The 13,195-nt window shown below is 50.1% G+C and overlaps 1 long non-coding RNA gene across 1 annotated transcript in view; it reads left to right on the top strand.

The window, feature by feature from the left end:
• Positions 1-3,137: 3,137 nt before the first annotated feature.
• The window catches only part of LOC135977348 (uncharacterized), a 215,647-nt gene continuing 205,589 nt past the window's right edge, over positions 3,138-13,195 (top strand). Inside the window, exon 1 of the long non-coding RNA XR_010594801.1 lies at positions 3,138-3,405. This is a non-coding gene — a long non-coding RNA (uncharacterized LOC135977348). The remainder of the gene's footprint in view (positions 3,406-13,195) is intronic.

Here is a 13,195-nt window from a genome sequence, read left to right as displayed (position 1 = left end):
ACCTTGAGGCACTCCACTAGTAACCTCCCTCCAACCCGACAGTTCACCCTTTAATACGACCCGCTGCATTCTCCCCATTAACCAATTCTTTATCCACCTCTGGATTTTCATATCGATCCCCATGTTTTCCAGTTTAACCAATAATTCCTCATGGGGTACAGTATCAAACGCTTTACTGAAATCCAGGTATATTAGGTCCACCGCATTTCCCTTATCTAATAAGTCCGTTACATGGTCCTGCCATGCGGGCAGGGGACTGGACTCGATGACCTCTCGAGGTCCCTTCCAGTCCTAGAATCTATGAACGTATGAAAAAAACACTGTTCTCCACCCCCACCCAGGTTGGCCAGGGAGGCGGCTCTAGCAGGGGGGGCAGGAGGGATTCTGGCAGCAGTGAAGTGGGTTGCGGGGAAGTTGAGATCTTGACCCAAGTCATCCCAGACACTAATGCTAAGCCACAGGATGGCAGCATCTAGTGTCAGTGGAGTCCAAACACTATTTCAACCCCACAGTTTTCGATGAACTTCCCAAAAGGAGAGGTGATGAGCACCCCCAGCAACACACACACACACACACACCACTCCTGGTGGTGGCAGGTGAACAGGAGAAAGGACAAAAGAAGTAAGAGATGAAGAGAAAGGAAGGAGGGATGGAGGAAAAGGTAAAACAAAAAGGACAAACCCTAATGTCCCCAGTGATTCTATGGCACAAAATCCAAGGGATGGAATAAAATTCTGCCATCTTAAACTACTGTTTTCCATGCCTAGAATTCAGCTGGCACCACGTGGATCAGACTGAGCAGCTGCCAAAACCTCTTGGAGGCTCTTACCTTCTAAACAGGGACGTCTGTTTTCTAGTAAAATCAGTAAAAGGAAAGGAGAAAACTCGAAAGAGGCTCCTGCACGCACTCACGTACGTGAATCCTAATACTCTCTCAGTCCTCAAAGAAAGACCCCGAGAAGGAGACTTGCTGAAGCAAAGCCACAGGGTCTCTGAGGTTTCCCTGGCCCTGTGCTCCTGTCCTGCCAGGCTGATGTCAGCATCTCTCTCTGAGGTCACCACCTCCCTAACACATTTGACCAATAAACTGACATCCTGCAAAAGGCCTTTGTGATGTCACTGCCACACCCAACCAAACCCTGAAGTGCTAATGTCCTGCTGCTGGCCTGACACTTTGAAGCTTTGAGGTTGTCATAACTATAAAGGGAAGGGTAACAGCTGTCCTGTGTACAGTACTATAAAATCCTCCTGGCCAGAGACTCCAAAATCCTTTTCCCTGTAAAGGGTTAAGAAGCTCAGGTAACCTGGCTGGCATCTGACCTAAAGGACCAATAAGGGGACAAGATACTTTCAAATCTTGGGGAGGGGAAGGCTTTTGTTTGTGTTCTTTGTTTGTGTGGGTGTTCGCCCTCGGGACTGAGAGGGACCAGACATCAATCCAGGTTCTCCACATCTTTCTAAACAAGTCTCTCCTATTTCAAACAAGGCGTGTTAGTTTTCCTTTGTTTTCTCAACTTGTAAATGTACCTTTTACTAGAGTGTTTATCTTTGTTTGCTGTACTTTGAACCTAAGACTAGAGGGGAGTCCTCTGAGCTCTTTAAGTTTGATTACCCTGTAAGGTAAATTTCCATACTGATTTTACAGAGATGATTTTTACCTTTTTCTTTAATTAAAAGCCTTATTTTTAAGAACCTGATTGATTTTTCCTTGTTTTAAGATCCAAGGAGTTTGGATCTTGATTCACCAGGAGTTGGTGGGAGGAAGGAGGGGAATGGTTAATTTCTCCTTCTTTTAGATCCAAGGGGGTTGGATCTGTATTCACCAGAAGTTGGTGGGAGGAAGGAGGGGGGATGGTTTAATTCTCCTTGTTTTAAGATCCAAGGGGTTTGGATCTGTATTCACCAGGGAATTGGTGAAAGGTTTCTCAAGGCTACCCAGGGGAGGAAATTAGCCTTGGGATGGTGGTTAAGCTTAGAAGTTTTCATGCAGGCCCCTACATTTGTACCCTAAAGTTCAAAGTGGGAATACAGCCTTAACAACCTGTCAGAGACTCAAACGCCACGAAGAATCAGGGGGAAATCAGGGCACCTGGAACCAGCAGCATTTCCACTCAGCACCTGCCCACCACTGAGGGATGAATTCACCACCTGAACCCCAGAATGGAGTCTTCTTGTCCTTTCTAGTAACCTCCAGTGCCAACCCGCCTCCATGTAGGGTGAGCTCCTGCTACCTCCCCCTCAGTGCCCTTGACAGCTGTTCCACCTCCAAACCATGGCTCAAGTTTTCAGAACCCTCTTCTATACCCCCACCCAGGTTGGGCAGGGAGGCGGCTCTAGCATGGGGGGCAGGAGGGATTCTGCCAAGAGTGAAGTAGGTTGAAGGGAGGTTGAGATCTTGCTCCAAGTCATCCCAGACACTAATGCGAAGCCACAGGATGGCAGCATCTAGTGTCAGTGGAGTCCAAGCACTATTTCAACCCCACTGTTTTGGATCAACTTCCCACAAGGGGAGGTGAAGAGCACCCCCAGCAACCCACACACACACACACCACTCCTGGTGGTGGGAGGGGAACAGGAGAAAGGACAAAAGAAGTAAGAGATGAAGAGAAAGGAAGGAGGGATGGAGGAAAAGGTAAAACAAAAAGGACAAACCGTACTGTCCCCAGTGATTCTACGGGACAAAATCCCAGGGAGGGAATAAAATTCTGACACATTAAACTAGTGTTTTCCATGCCTAGAATTCAGCTGGCACCAGATGGATCAGACTGAGCAGGTTCCAAAACCTCTTGGAGGCTCTTACCTTCTAAACAGGGACGTCTGTTTTCTAGTAAAATCAGTAAAAGCAAAGGAAAAAACTCGAAAGAGGCTCCTGCTCGCACTCAAATACGTGAACCCTAATACTCTCTCAGTCCTCAAAGAGAGACTTGGAGAAGGAGCGGCGAACAGCAGAGGCTAAGAGAGGGAGTTTGCCTGGGAGTTCGCTTGGGGAGAGTTCACTGAGGCTTACATCTGCAGGTTTCTCTGAGTAGTTCCTGCAACAGTTGAGGAAGTTCTTAAGAGGACGGTGATGTGGAAGGTGAGCGATCAGCTGTTGTCACCTGCACAGGCTGTGCCATGTTTGTCTTTCTTCCACAGGACAGAAGCGACTTTGTCTGTACGAAGGGCAAGCTGGTCTCCATATTGGAAGAGAAGGTTCGAGGCCTGGAGAAACGAGTATCGACTCTGCGTTGCATAAGGGAAAATGAAGATTTCCTGGACAGACGTCAGGAGATGCTTCTACGGCCACAATGTTCTGAAGATTCAGAGCAGGCGCAGCAGGGACAGAAGGATTGTGAAGAGGTTTGGCAGCATGTGACTTCCAGAAGGAGAAAGAGGAGCGTCCATGCACCAGCAATGGAGATACAGGTGAGCAATCGTTTCCATGTTCTCTCTACAGGTACTAATGTGGAGAGTGGACTAGATGACCCATCTGAGGGAAGGGAGCAGAAGGAGACTCCACCGATTGGAAGGCAAAAGATGCACTGTCCTAGGGATGGGGGTTCCACGACCACCACTCCCAAGAGGAGGAGGAGGGTGGTGGTGGTCGGGGACTCCCTCCTCAGGGGGACTGAGTCATCTATCTGCCGCCCCGACCGGGAAAACCGAGAGGTCTGCTGCTTGCCCGGAGCTAGGATACACGATGTGACGGAGAGACTACCGAGACTCATCAAGCCCTCGGATCGCTACCCCTTCCTGCTTCTCCACGTGGGCACCAATGATACTGCCAAGAATGACCTTGAGCGGATCACTGCAGACTACGTGGCTCTGGGAAGAAGGATAAAGGAGTTTGAGGCGCAAGTGGTGTTCTCGTCCATCCTCCCTGTGCAAGGAAAAGGCTGCGGTAGAGACCGTCGAATCGTGGAAGTCAACGAATGGCTACGCAGGTGGTGTTGGAGAGAAGGCTTTGGATTCTTCAACCATGGGATGGTGTTCCAAGAAGGAGGAGTGCTAGGCAGAGACGGGCTCCACCTAACGAAGAGAGGGAAGAACATCTTCGCCAGCAGGCTGGCTAACCTAGTGAGGAGGGCTTTAAACTAGGTTCACCGGGGGAAGGAGACCAAAGCCCTGAGGTAAGTGGGGAAATGGGATCCTGGGAGGAAGCACAAGGAGGAGAGCGCAAGGGGGGAGGACTCCTGTCTCATGCTGAGAAAGAGGGACGATCGATGAGTTATCTTAAGTGCCTATACACAAATGCAAGAAGCCTGGGAAACAAGCTGGGAGAACTGGAAGTCCTGGCACAGTCAGGGAACTATGATGTGATTGGAATAACAGAGACTTGGTGGGATAACTCACATGACTGGAGTACTGTCATGGATGGATATAAACTGTTCAGGAAGGACAGGCAGGGCAGAAAAGGTGGGGGAGTTGCGTTGTATGTAAGAGAGGAGTATGACTGCTCAGAGCTCCGGTATGAAACTGCAGAAAAACCTGAGAGTCTCTGGATAAAGTTGAGAAGTGTGAGCAACAAGGGGGATGTCGTGGTTGGAGTCTGCTATAGACCACCAGACCAGGGGGATGAGGTGGACGAGGCTTTCTTCTGGCAACTAGCAGAAGTTGCTAGATCGCAGGCCCTGGTTCTCATGGGAGACTTTAATCACCCTGATATCTGCTGGGAGAGCAATACAGCGGTGCACAGACAATCCAGGACATTTTTGGAAAGTGTAGGGGACAATTTCCTGGTGCAAGTGCTGGAGGAACCAACTAGGGGCAGAGCTTTTCTTGACCTGCTACTCACAAACAGGGAAGAATTAGTAGGGGAAGCAAAAGTGGATGGGAACCTGGGAGGCAGTGGCCATGAGATGGTCGAGTTCAGGATCCTGTCACAAGGAAGAAAGGAGAGCAGCAGAATACGGACCCTGGACTTCAGAAAAGCAGACTTTGACTCCCTCAGGGAACAGATGGGCAGGATCCCCTGGGAGAATAACATGAAGGGCAAAGGGGTCCAGGAGAGCTGGCTGTATTTTAAAGAATCCTTATTGAGGTTGCAGGAACAAACCATCCCGATGTGTAGAAAGAATAGTAAATACGGCAGGAGACCAGCTTGGCTAAACAGTGAAATCCTTGCTGATCTTAAACGCAAAAAAGAAGCTTACAAGAAGTGGAAGATTGGACAAATGACCAGGGAGGAGTATAAAAATATTGCTCAGGCATGCAGGAGTGAAATCAGGAAGGCCAAATCACATTTGGAGTTGCAGTTAGCAAGAGATGTTAAGAGTAACAAGAAGGGTTTCTACAGGTATGTTAGCAAGAAGAAGAAAATCAAGGAAAGTGTGGGCCCCCTACTGAATGAGGGAGGCAACCTAGTGACCGAGGATGTGGAAAAAGCTAATGTACTCAATGATTTTTTGCCTCTGTCTTCACGCACAAGGTCAGCTCCCAGATTGCTGCACTGGGCAGTACAGCATGGGGAGAAGGTGACCAGCCCTCTGTGGAGAAAGAAGTGGTTCGGGACTATTTAGAAAAACTGGACGTGCACAAGTCCATGGGGCCGGGTGCGCTGCATCCGAGGGTGCTAAAGGAGTTGGCGGGTGAGATTGCAGAGCCATTAGCCATTATTTTTGAAAACTCATGGCGATCGGGGGAGGTCCCAGATGACTGGAAAAAGGCGAATGTCGTGCCCACCTTTAAAAAAGGGAAGAAGGAGGATCCGGGGAACTATAGGCCAGTCAGCCTCACCTCAGTCCCTGGAAAAATCATGGAGCAGGTCCTCAAGGAATCAATTATGAAACATTTAGAGGAGAGGAAAGTGATCAGGAACAGTCAGCATGGATTCACGAAGGGGAAGTCGTGCCTGACTAACCTAATTGCCTTCTATGATGAGATAACTGACTCTGTGGATGAGGGGAAAGCAGTGGATGTGTTATTCCTTGACTTTTGCAAAGCTTTTGATACGCTCTCCCACAGTATTCTTGCCGCCAAGTTAAAGAAGTATGGGCTGGATGAATGGACTGTAAGCTGGATAGAAAGCTGGCTAGATCGTCGGGCTCAACGGGTAGTGATCAATGGCTCCATGTCTAGTTGGCAGCCGGATTCAAGCGGAGTGCCCCAAGGGTCGGTCCTGGGGCCGGTTTTGTTTAATATCTTTATTAATGATCTGGAGGATGGTGTGGACTGCACTCTCAGCAAGTTTGCAGATGACACTAAACTAGGAGGCGTGGTAAATACACTAGAGGGAAGGGATCGGATACAGAGGGACCTAGACACATTAGAGGATTGGGCCGAAAAAAACCTGATGAGGTTCAACAAGGACAAGTGCAGAGTCCTGCACTTAGGACAGAAGAATCCCATGCACTGCTACAGACTAGGGACCGAATGGCTAGGTAGCAGTTCTGCAGAAAAGGACCTAGGGGTCACAGTGGACGAGAAGCTGGATATGAGTCAACAGTGTGCTCTTGTTGCCAAGAAGGCTAACGGCATTTTGGGCTGTATAAGTAGGGGCATTGCCAGCAGATCGAGGAACGTGATCGTTCCCCTTTATTCGACATTGGTGAGGCCTCATCTGGAATACTGTGTCCAGTTTTGGGCCCCACGCTACAAGAAGGATGTGGAAAAATTGGAAAGAGTCCAGCGGAGGGCAACAAAAATGATTAGGGGTCTGGAGCACATGACTTATGAGGAGAGGCTGAGGGAACTGGGATTGTTTAGTCTCCAGAAGAGAAGAATGAGGGGGGATTTGATAGCAGCCTTCAACTACCTGAAGGGGGGTTCCAAAGAGGATGGAGCTCGGCTGTTCTCAGTGGTGGCAGATGACAGAACAAGGAGCAATGGTCTCAAGTTGCAGTGGGGGAGGTCCAGGTTGGATATCAGGAAAAACTATTTCACTAGGAGGGTGGTGAAACACTGGAATGCATTACCTAGGGAGGTGGTGGAGTCTCCTTCCTTGGAGGTTTTTAAGGCCCGGCTTGACAAAGCCCTGGCTGGGATGATTTAGCTGGGAATTGGTCCTGCTTTGAGCAGGGGGTTGGACTAGATGACCTCTTGAGGTCCCTTCCAACTCTGATATTCTATGATTCTATGATTCTAACAGGGACGTCTGTTTTCTAGTAAAATCAGTAAAAGGAAAGGAGAAAACTCGAAAGAGGCTCCTGCTCGCACTCACATACGTCAACCCTAACACTCTCTCAGTCCTCAAAGAGAGACCTCGAGAAGGAGACTTGCTGAAGCAAAGCCACAGGGGTCTCTGAGGTTTCCCTGGCCCTGTGCTCCTGTCCTGCCAGGCTGATGTCAGCATCTCTCTCGGAGGTCACCACCTCCCTAACACCTTTGACCAATAGGCTGAGCTCCTGCAAAAGGCCTTTGTGATGTCACTGCCACACCCAACCAAACCCAGAAGTGCTAATGTCCTGCTGCTGGCCTGACACTTTGAAGGTTTGAGCTACTCTCAGTGGATCACCCCATTCAATGCGTCTTCATTCTAGGAAGCAAGCCGGCTCGACAGTAAAACATCAGAGGCTGCTCCAAATACTACATTCAGTGTTTCCAAAATTAGTAGACTTTAAGGCCAGAAGAGACCTATAGAGCATCTCATCTAACCCCCTGCACATCATAGGCTTACTGTATAGTACAATAGTTACTTTTTGCGCACACACATTCCAGAAAGGCATCTAGTCTTCATTCAATGACATCAAGAGATGGAGAATTACCACTTTCCCTTTTAGTGAGTGCCAGGGGGCTCCATTTCTCCTTCCACTAGCTCCCCATTTACAGTGAGCCAGAGCAGTACCTGCAGCAGGGAGCGGGAGTTGCTGAAGGCCTCAGAGGCACAGCACCTACAGTGTCTCAGGCACCTGGCGCAAGTGACGGATGATGCGGAGCTGGTGCATCACTTTGGCGGTGACGTCCTCCTGCTGCAAGGGAACCAGAACCTGTCAGAGACCCAAACGCCCCAAGGAATCAGGGGGAATTAAGGGCACCTGGAACCAGCAGTATTTCCACCCAGCACCTGCCCACCACTGAGGGATGAATTCACCTCCTGAACCCCAGAATGGAGTCTTCTTCTCCTTTCTAGTAACCTCCAGTGTTAACCCCACTCCTTCTAGGGTGAGCTCCTGCTACCTCCCCCTCAGTGCCCTTGACAGCTGTTCCACCTCCAAACCACAGCTCAAGTTATCAGAACCCTCTTCTCCACCCCCACCCAGGTTGGGCAAGGAGGCGGCTCTAGCAGGGCGGCCAGGAGGGATTCTGGCAGCAGTGAAGTGGGTTGCGGGGAGGTTGAGATCTTGCCCCAAGTCATCCCAGACACTAATGCTAAGCCACAGGATGGCAGCATCTAGTGTCAGTGGAGTCCAAACACTATTTCAACCCCACAGTTTTGGATGAACTTCCCACAAGGGGAGGTGAAGAGCACCCCCAGCAACACACACACACACACACCACTCCTGGTGGTGGGAGGGGAACAGGAGAAAGGACAAAAGAAGTAAGAGATGAAGAGAAAGGAAGGAGGGATGGAGGAAAAGGCAAAACGAAAAGGACAAACCCTAATGTCCCCAGTGATTCTACGGGACAAAATCCCAGGGAGGGAATAAAATTCTGCCACCTTAAACTAGGGTTTTCAGTGCCTAGAATTCAGCTGGCACCAGATGGATCAGACTGAGCAGGTTCCAAAACCTCTTGGAGGCTCTTAACTTCTCAACAGGGACGTCTGTTTTCGAGTAAAATCAGTAAAAGGAAAGGAGAAAACTCGAAAGAGGCTCCTGCTCGCACTCACATACGTGAACTCTAACACTCTCTCAGTCCTCAAAGAGAGACCTCGAGAAGGAGACTTGCTGAAGCAAAGCCACAGGGGTCTCTGAGGTTTCCCTGGCCCTGCGCCCCTGTCCTGCCTGGCTGATGTCAGCATCTCTCTCTGAGGTCAGCACATCACTAACACTATTGACCAATAGGCTGAGGTCCTGCAAAAAGCCTTTGTGATATCACTGCCACACCCAACCAAACCATAAAGCCATAAAGTGCTAATGTCCTCCTGCTGGCCTGACACTTTGAAGGTTTGAGCTACTCTCTGTGGATCACCCCACTCAATGCGTCTTCATGCTAGGAAGCAAGCCGGCTAGACAGTAAAACATCAGAGGCTGCTCCCAATGCTACACTCAGTGTTTCCAAAATTAATACACTTTATGGCCAAAAGAGACCTTTAGAACATCTCATCTAACCCCCTGCATATCATAGGCCTCCTGTATAGTACAATAGTTACTTTTTGGGCACAAACATTCCAGAAAGGCATCTACCGTAGTTTCATTCAATGACATCAAGAGATGGAGAATCCACCACTTTCCCTTTTACTGAGTGCCAGGGGGCTCCATTTCCCCTTCCACTAGCTCCCCGTTTACAGTGAGCCAGAGCAGTACCTGCAGCAGGGAGCGGGAGTTGCTGAAGGCCTCAGAGGCACAACCGCTGCAGTGCCTCTGGCACCTGGCGCAAGTGATGGATGATACCGAGCTGGTGCATCACTTTGGCCGTGACTCCCTCCTGCTGCAAGGGAACGAGAACCAGTCAGAGATTCAAACGCCCCAAGGAATCAGGGGGAATTAAGGGCACCTGGAACCAGCAGTATTTCCACACGATGGCAGCATCTAGTGTCAGTGGAGTCCAAGCACTATTTCAACCCCACAGTTTTGGATCAATTCCCAACAAGGGGAGGTGAAGAGCACCCCCAGCAACACACACACACACACACATACCACTCCTGGTGGTGGGAGGGGAACAGGAGAAAGGACAAAAGAAGTAAGAGATGAAGAGAAAGGAAGGAGGGATGGAGGAAAAGGTAAAACGAAAAGAACAAACCCTAATGTCCCCAGTGATTCTAAGGGGCAAAATCCCAGGGAGGGAATAAAATACTGCCACCTTAAACTAGTGTTTTCCACGCCTAGAATTCATCTGGCACGAGATGGATCAGACTGAACAGGTTACAAACCTCTCCGAGGCTCTTACCTTCTCAACAGGGACGTCTGTTTTCTAGGAAAATCAGTAAAAGGAAAGGAGAAAACTCGAAAGAGGCTCCTGCTCGCACTCACATACGTGAACCCTAATACTCTCTCAGTCCTCAAAGAGACACCTCGAGAAGGAGACTTGCTGAAGCAAAGCCACAGGGGTCTCTCATGTTTCCCTGGCCCTGCGGCCCTGTCCTCCCTGGCTCATGTCAGCATCTCTCTCTGAGGTCACCACTTCCCTAACACCTTTGACCAATAGGCTGACGTCCTGCAAAAGGCCTTTGTGATGTCACTGCCACACACACCCATCCCCGGAAGTGCTAATGTCCTGCTGCTGGCCTGACACTTTGAAGGTTTGAGCTACTCTCTGTGGATCACAACACTCAATGCGTCTTCATTCTAGGAAGCAAGCCGGCTAGAAAGTAAATCATCAGAGGCTGCTCCCAACGCTACACTCAGTTTTAAGAAAATTAGGAAGCTTTATGGCCAAAAGAGACCTTTAGAGCATCTCATCTAACCCCCTTCATATCATGGGCTTCCTGTATAGCACAACAGTTACTTTTTTGAAAAACACATTCCAGAAAGTCATCTAGTCTTCATTCAATGACATCAAGAGATGGAGAATCCACCACTTTCCCTTTTAGTGAGTGCCAGGGGGCTCCATTTCCCTTTCCACTAGCTCCCCATTTACAGTGAGCCAGAGCAGTACCTGAAGCAGGGAGGGATGAATTCACCTCCTGAACCCAGGAATGGAGTCTTCTTCTCCTTTCTAGTAACCTCCAGTGCCAACCCCCCTCCTTGTAGGGTGAGCTCCTGCTACCTCCCCCTCAGTGCCCTTGACAGCTCTTCCACCTCCAAACCACACCTCAAGTTATCAGAACCCAATTCTCCATCCGCACACAGGTTGGGCAGGGAGGCGGCTCTAGAAGGGGGGGCAGGAGGGATTCTGGCAGCAGTGAAGTGGGTTGCGGGGAGGTTGAGATCTTTCCACAAGTCCTCCCAGAAACTAATAATAAGCCACACGATGGCAGCATCTAGTGTCAGTGGAGTCCGAGCACTATTTCAACCCCACAGTTTTCGATCAACTTTCCACAACGGGAGGTGAAGAGCACCCCCAGCAACACACACACACACCTGCAGTGTCTCAGGCAGCTGGCGCAAGTGCCAGATGATGCGGAGTTGGTGCATCGCTTGGGCCGTGACATCCTCCTGCTGCAAGGGAACGGGAACCTGTCAGAGACTCAAACGCCCTGAGGAATCAGGGGGAATTAAGGCCACCTGGAACCAGCAGCATTTCCACCCAGCACCTGCCCACCACTGAGGGATCAATTCACCTCCTCAACCCCAGAATGGAGTCTTCTTGTCCTTTCTAGTAACCTCCAGTGCCAACCCCACTCCTTGTAGGGTGAGCTCCTGCTACCTCCCCCTCAGTGCCCTTGACAGCTGTTCCACCTCCAAACCACAGCTCAAGTTTCAGAACCCTCTTCTCCACCCCCACCCAGGTTCGGCAGGGAGGCAGCTTTAGCAGGGGGGGCAGGAGGGATTCTGCCAGAAGTGAAGTGTGTTGCGGGGAGGTTGAGATCTTGCCCCAAGTCATCCCAGACACTAATGCTAAGCCTCAGGATGGCAGCATCTAGTGTCAGTGGAGTCCAAGCACTATTTCAACCCCACAGTTTTCGATCAGCTTCCCACAAGGGGAGGTGAAGAGCACCCAGAGCAACACACACACACACACACACCACCACTGGTGGTGGGAGGGGAACAGGAGAAAGGACAAAAGAAGTAAGAGATGAAGAGAAAGGAAGGAGGGATGGAGGAAAAGGTAAAACAAAAAGGACAAACCCTAATGTCCCCAGTGATTCTACGGGACAAAATCCCAGGGAGGGAATAAAATTCTGCCACCTTGAACTAGTGTTTTCAATGCCTAGAATTCAGCTGGCACTAGGTGGATCTGACTGAACAGGTTACAAACCTCTCCGAGGCTCTTACCTTCTGAACAGGGACGTCTGTTTTCTAGTAAAATCAGTAAAAGGAAAGGAGAAAACTCGAAAGAGGTTCCTCTTAGCACACACCTACGTGAACCCTAATACTCTCTCAAAGAGAGACCTCGAGAAGGAGACTTGCTGAAGCAAAGCTACAGGGGTCTCTGAGTTTTCCTTGGCCCTGCGCCCCTGTCCTGCCTGGCTGATGTCAGCATCTCTCTCTGAGGTCACCACCTCCCTATCACATTTGACCAATAAGCTGAGGTCCTGCAAAAGGCCTTTGTGATGTCACTGCCACACCCACCCATCCTCTGAAGTCCTAATGTCCTGCTGGCCTGACACTTTGAAGGTCTGTGGATCACCCCACTCAATGCGTCCTCATTCTAGGAATCAAGCTGGCTAGACAGTAAAACATAGGAGGCTGCTCCCAATGCTACACTCAGTGTTTCCAAAATTAGTAGACTTTATGGTCAGAAGAGACCTTTAGAGCATCTAATCTAACCCGCTGCATATCATAGGCTTCCTCTATAGTACAATAGTTACTTTTTGGGCACACACATTCCAGAAAGGCATCTAGTTTCATTCAATGACATCAAGAGATGGAGAATCCACCACTTTCCCTTTTAGTGAATGCCAGGGGGCTCCATTTCCCCTTCCACTAGCTCCCCATTTAGCGTGAGCCAGAGCAGTACCTGCAGCAGGGAGCGGGAGTTGCTGAAGGCCTCAGAGGAACAGCCCCTGCAGTGTCTCAGGCACCTGGCGCAAGTGCCGGATGATGCGGAGCTGGTGCATCACTTTGGCCGTGACGTCCTCCTGCTGCAAGGGAACGAGAACCTGTCAGAGACTCAAACGCCCCGAGGAATCAGGGACAATTAAGGACACCTGGAACCAGCAGTATTTCCAACCACCACCTGCCCACCACTGAGGGATGAATTCACCTCCTGAACCCCAGAATGGAGTCTTTTTGTCCTTTCTAGTAACCTCCAGTGCCAACCCCCGTCTTTGTAGGGTGAGCTCATGCTACCTCCCGCTCAGTGCCCTTGACAGCTGTTCCACGTCCAAACCACAGCTCAAGTCATCAGAACCCTCTTCTTCACCCCCACCCAGGTTGGCCAGGGAGGCGGCTCTAGCAGGGGGGGCAGGAGGGATTCTGCCAGCAGTGAAGTGGGTTGCGGGGAGGTTGAGATCTTGCCCCAAGTCATCCCAGACACTAATGCTAAGCCACACGATGGCAGCATCTAGTGTCAG

This window comes from Chrysemys picta, chromosome 24, assembly GCF_011386835.1.
Source record: "Chrysemys picta bellii isolate R12L10 chromosome 24, ASM1138683v2, whole genome shotgun sequence".
Classification (NCBI taxonomy): Eukaryota; Metazoa; Chordata; order Testudines; family Emydidae; genus Chrysemys; species Chrysemys picta.
This window is presented reverse-complemented; position numbering and strand designations above follow the sequence as displayed.